Raw genomic sequence first — 6,283 nt, 5'->3', positions numbered from 1 at the left:
TGTTGTAAAATGGCTGATGGTGTGCGAAGATCCTTAACAAAGAGTTATCTTCTACTTTAAAAATTAAACTAATGACTAGTAAGGGTAAAACAGTCTTTTTAGTGCTAAAATCCACTTCTGGGGCCCACTTGGTGAGTGTTTGGGCTGAGTTTTGATGAGATCCATGTGCTATGAGGCCTCTAGGTCATTGAACACTAGCTACGAGGTCCTCTCTGGGTGTTTGGATGCTAGTCTCTGCTCTTTAGGCACTGGACACCTGAAAGGGGGGCAGAAAGTTGGCGTTGAATGCCAGTTTTAGGCCTTCTAATCTGAAGAAAAGTATGAACTATTCTACATTGATGGAAAGTTATGGAAGTCAACTTTATATAGCCATTGAGAACTCTCCATTTGGAGTTGTGTATCTCCAGAAAAGCTCTTTCGAGTGTAAGGAGGTCAGATCTAGACAGCATGTGCAGTGCTTTCTCTGTCTCTGAAGCTGACTTTTGCTCCAACTCCTCAATTTCAGTCAGAAAATACTTGAAACTGCACAAAAACACACAAGCTCATAGTAGAATCCAAAAATGTTATTTTAACACTAAAACCTATAAAAACTTAATAAAAACTAAAAACATGCTAAAACAGTATGAAAATGATGCCAAAAAGCGTATAAAATATCCGCTCATCATAACACCAAACTTAAACGGTTGCTTGTCCCCAAGCAACTAAAAATAGAGTAGGATAAAAAGAAGATTAAGATTTAATAAATATCAGAGTTTCTTATGAAGCTCAGTTTCAATTATATGAGCGGGACTTAGTAGCTTTTTGCTTTTGAATAGTTTTGGCATCTCACTATCCATTGACACTCAGAAAATGTTGGTCTTTCTAGGAACCTAGAATCCAGATGATATTATTGACTCTCGTAGTTCAGTTCTTTTTTATTCTTGAACACAGCTTTCAGAGTCTTGGCCGTGACCCTAAGCACTTTGTTTTCCAGTATTACCACTAGGATACATAAATGCCACAGACACTTTAATTGGATGAACCCTTTTGGATTGTGATTCAGCTTTTGCTTGAATCCCCAGATAGAGGTGTCCAGAGTTCTTAAGCACACTCTTTTTGCTTTGGACCATAACTTTAACCGCTCAGTCTCAAGCTTTTCACTTGACACCTTCACGCCACAAGCACATAGTTAGGGGCAGCTTGTTTGAGCCATTTAGGCTAGGATTTTAGTCCTTTAGGCCCTCCAAACCACTGATGCTCAAAGCCTTGGATCCTTTTACCCTTGCCTTTTGGTTTAAAGGGTTACTGGCTTTTTCAATTTGCCCTCCTTTTCCTGCATTTTTGGGCAGTAATGGATTTTTTTCCGCATGCATATAAATTTTTTTTCTTTTGCAACATGATTTTTCTTTCTCTTTCGCTGCTTTTTCTTGCTTCAAGAGTCAATTTTTGGATTTTTCAGATTACCAATAATACTTTTCCTTTTTCATCATTCTTTCAAGAGCCAACATTCTAAAATTCCAACTTCAAATATGCACTCTTTATTCATACATTTAGAAAACAAAAGCAATGCCACCACATTAAGATAATTAAACTATTCTTATTATAAACTTAAAATTCATGTATCTCTCAATTCTTTTCAAATAAAATTTTTCTTTTTAAGCAAGGTGAGAGATATATTGGAACATTTTATAACATTAAGGCATAAATGCAAATGATCATGCTACAAGAACAACAGAAAAATACAACAGGAAAGGAATTAAAGCGAACGAGTCCACCTTTAATAGTGGCAGCTAGTACTCCTCCTTGAGGATCCAATGTGATGCTTGATCTCTTCAATGTCACTCCTTTGCCTTTGTTGTTCTTCCCTCATAGCCCTTTGTTCTTCCCTTATGGCTCTTTGATCTTCTCTTATTTCATTGGGGGTGGTGGAATGCTCTTGATGCTCCACCGTCAATTGCATCATGTTAGTGCTTAGTTCTCCAAGAAAAGTCTGCCATTGATCCCAATAGCTTTAAGGAAGAAAATACAACCCTTGAGGCATCTCAAGGATCTCATGCTTAGGCAGCTGCACAGGCTCTTGTACATGCTCTCTAGTTTGCTCCATCCTCTTCTTGGTGATGGGCTTGTCCTTCCCAACGGAGATGTCTCCTTCTATGACAATTCCAGCTGAATTGCATAGATGACAGATGTGGTGTGGGAATGCTAACCTTGCATTGGTGGAAGGCTTCTCAGTTATTTTGTACAAGTCTTGAGGAATCACCTCATGTACTTCCACCTCACTCCCAATCATGATGCAATAAATCATGATAGCCCTTTCAATGGTCACTTCTGACCGGTTGCTAGTGGGAATGATGGAACGTTGGATGAATTCCAACCATCCTCTAGCTATGGGCTTTAGGTCGAGCCTTCTTAGTTGAATAGGCTTGCCTTGGGAATCCCTTTTCCACTGTTCTCCTTCCACACAGATATCTGAGAGCACTTGATCCAATCTTTGATCAAAGTTGACTCTCCTAGTGTAAGGATGAGGATCTTCTTGCATTAGAGGCAGGTTAAACGCCAACCTCACACTTTCCGGGCTGAAATCTAGGATTCTCCCTCGGACCATGGTGCTCCAATTCCTTGGATTTGGGTTCACACTACTGTCATGGTTTTTAGTAACCTATACATAAGCATAGAACTCTTGCACCATTAGGATCCCAACCTTTTCGATGGGATTGGTTAGGACTTCCCAACCTCTTTTCTGGATCTCTCTTCGGATTTCCGGATACTCATTCTTCTTAAGCCTGAAAGGGACCTCAGGGATCACTTTCTTCTCTACCACTACTTCATAGAAGTGGTCTTGATGAGTTTTGGTGATGAATCTCTCCATCTTCCAAGATTCAGAGGAGGTGGTTACTGCCTTTCCTTTCCTCTTTCTAGAGTGTTCTCTAACCTTGGGTGCCATGAATGTGAATGGAAAGAAAAAAAGCTATGCTTTTCCAACACCAAACGTAAAACTTTGCTCGTCCTCGAGCAAAAATAAAGAAAAGAGAAGAATGGAGAAGAAGAAGAAGAAGAAAATAGAAGAAGATAGAGGGAGAGAGGTGGCTCGGCCGTGGGGCTTTTTAGTGTATATGAGAGGTGTGTGTGTGAAGGGCTTTCTATTGTAGGGTTGGGTTCAGCCATGAGTGGGGAATTGGATGGGAAATTTGATTTTGAAGTGGGTGGGGGTTGATGGGAGTTATGATGGTTTTGGGAAAGTGATATGGATGTGATTGGGCTAGGGTTTATAGGAAAGTGTGTATGGGAAACTGTGAAAGTAAGAAAGGATAGGTGAAGATGCTGTGGGACTCACTGGTCCTGAGAGGCTAGAAAACTCAGATTCCCTGCCCTCTGCACTAGTGTTTGAAGGCCCAAGGTCTGCTCCCTGGCTGGCGTTCAACGCTAGCAATGCTGCCCATTTGGGGCGTTGGACGCCCAGCCAGAGCTCCCTAGATGGCGTTGAACTTTGGCAACACTCCATCTAGAGTGTTCTGTTTTCACTGTTTGAAAATTTCTGTTCTCTGTCTTGACTGCTGCATATGATTATGAACCTTAAAAAAACTTTAAAGAAAAATAAAATTACAAGAAATAGAAATAATTAATTAAGGTTGGGTTACCTCCCAACAAGCGCTTCTTTAATGTCATTAGCTTGACAGTTAGCTCCTTACGGAGATGAGTATGGGCTCAGATTTTTGTCGCTTACAGTAGACTTTCATCTTGTCCTCTCATGAATGAGCTGCACATGCTCTAGAGACAGGATACGACTCACTGTATGTGGTAAGACTGATTTCTTGGTGAAGACAACTCTCATACAAGGTGAAAGGCCTTCTGTTGGGACTTTTTTGTCCCTCCAGCCTTTAGGTACTTTCTTTTGAGTACCTTTGTGCTTAGAGCTTATTGATGGCTGCCCAACACCAAACTTAGAATTGATGTTTGGGGGCACTGCTAAGCTCTGCACAGAAAGAGAGGGTTGGAACACTAGGTGTTGCACAGTTATCTCTCTTTTCTCAAAGGGAGAATTGGGACGAGGCATCCTGAACAATATGTGATCCTCTCCTAGTTGTAGAGTTAGTTCTCCCTTAGCCACATCAATGATAGCATTGGCAGTGGCTAGGAAAGGTCTTCCAAGGATGACAGAGTCATCCTCATCCTCTCCAATATCCAAGACTATAAAGTTTGCACGGATGTAGTGGTCTTCAACCTTCACCAAGACATCCTCTACTAAGCCATATGGCTTCTTCATAGACTTGTCTGCCATCTCTAGTGAGATGTTTGTAGCCTGCACTTTAAAGATTCCCAGCTTCTCTATTACAGAGAGTGGCATGAGGTTTATGCTTGACCCTAGGTCACACAGAACCTTCTCAAAGGTCATGGTGCCTATGGTACAAGGAATTAGGAAGCGTCCAGGATCTGGAAGCTTTTGAGGTAGCTTCTGCCGAACCAAAGCATTGAGTTCTTTGGAAAGTAACAGAGTTTCTTCCTCCAAAGGCTTTGTACCAAATAACTTGGCATTCAACTTCAAAAGAGCTCTTAGGAACCGATCAACTTACTCTTCCCTAGTATCTTCTTTCTCATCAGAGGATGAGCATTTATTAGAACTCATGCACTATAGAAGTGCATGAAAAGGAACCTCTATGGTCTCTATGTGAGCCTTAGCTTCTTTTAGTTCTTGGATAGGGGTTTCTTGAGTGGGTATTGAGCACTCAGAAGGTGTGCTATTACTGGCGTTCAACGCCAGCTCTGTTAGCTTATTGGGTGTTGAACGCCCATGCTGTGCACCCTTACTGGCGTTAAACGCCAGTTCCTCTATCCTTCTGGGCATTGAACTCCCAGCATGGGTATCCTAGTTGACGTTCAACGCCAGCTCTCCTGCCTGGTGGGGCGTTAAACGCCTAGAGAGGGGTTCCTCACTGGCGTTCAGCACCAGAACTCCTGCCTATTTAGGCGTTGAACACCCAGCCAGTGCTCCCTGGCTGGTGTTCAATGCCAGTTCTGCTACCAGGATGGGCGTTGAACGCCCCGTGAGGGGTTCCTCACTGGCGTTCAGCGCTAGGCTAACTGCAGTGAGGGCTTTCTCACTGGTGTTCAAAGCCTTCCCAATCTCCTCAGATTCGGCCTTTACCTCAGAAGTGATAGCATTACACTCTTCTCTTGGATTTACCTCAGTGTTGCATGGAAGAGTGTTAGGTGGAGTCTCAGGGATCCTCTTACTCAGTTGACCAACTTGTATCTCCAAGTTTCTAATGGAGGACCTTGTTTCATTCATGAAACTATGAGTGGTCATAGAGAGGCTGGAAACCAGAGTGACTAAGTCAGAGAGGCTCTGCTTAGGGGTTTCCATGTTCCCTTGAGAGGATGGGAATGGTGGTCTGTTGTTGAACCTATTCTGGTTCCTTCCACCTTGATTATTGTTAAAACCTTACTGAGGTTTCTATTGATCCTTCCATGAATGATTAGGATGATTCTTCCATGAAGGGTTGTAGGTGTTTCCATAGGGTTCTCCCATGTAATTCACCTCCTCCATGGTGGGTTGATTAGGATCATAAGTATCTACATCAGGAGATACTTCTTGGATACTGCCAGCTACAGTTTGCATTCCAGTTAAATGCTGGGAGATCATATTGACCTGTTAGGTCAAGATCTTGTTCTGAGCTAATATGGCATTCAGAGTATCAACTTTAGCAACTCCTTTCTTCTGAGAGGTCCCATGATTTACAGGATTTCTTTCAGAAGTGTTCTTGAATTGGTTGTTAGCAACCATCTCAATGAGTTCTCTAGCTTCTACAGGCATTTTCTTCAAGTGGAGTAATCCACTGCAGAGCTATCCAATGAAATTTTGGACATCTCAGATAGACCATCATGGAACACGCCTATGATAGACCATTCTGAGAGCATGTCAGGAGGACATCTCCTGATCAGTTGCTTGTATCTTTCCCAAGCTTCATAGAAGGATTCACCTTCTCTTTGTCTGAAGGTTTGAACTTCCACTCTGATTTTGTTAATCTTTTGAGGGGTAAAGAATTTGGCTAGAAAAGCATTAACCAGCTTTTTCCAAGAGTCAAGACTTTCTCTAGGTTGAGAATTCAACCATAACTTAGCTTTGTCTCTTACAGCAAAAGAAAAGAGCATAAACCTGTAGACCTTAGGATTTACTCCATTAGTCTTAACAGTATCACACATATGCAAAAATTCAGCTAAGAACTGATGTGGATCTTCCATTGGAAGTCCATGGAACTTGTAGTTCTGTTGCATAAGAGAGACTAACTGAGGCTTAAGCTCAAAA

General features: G+C 41.9%; 1 non-coding gene across 1 annotated transcript; it reads left to right on the top strand.

Moving 5' to 3' along the window:
* The first annotated feature begins 5,888 nt into the window (after positions 1-5,888).
* On the top strand, positions 5,889-5,997 carry LOC112774051 (small nucleolar RNA R71). The gene has a single exon (XR_003188563.1). It is a non-coding gene; the product is annotated as a small nucleolar RNA R71 (small nucleolar RNA).
* Positions 5,998-6,283: the final 286 nt, after the last annotated feature.

This window comes from Arachis hypogaea, chromosome 18, assembly GCF_003086295.3.
Source record: "Arachis hypogaea cultivar Tifrunner chromosome 18, arahy.Tifrunner.gnm2.J5K5, whole genome shotgun sequence".
Lineage (NCBI taxonomy): Eukaryota > Viridiplantae > Streptophyta > Magnoliopsida > Fabales > Fabaceae > Arachis > Arachis hypogaea.
Note: the sequence above shows the minus strand (reverse complement) of the source record. Positions and strands in the feature narration are given on the sequence as shown.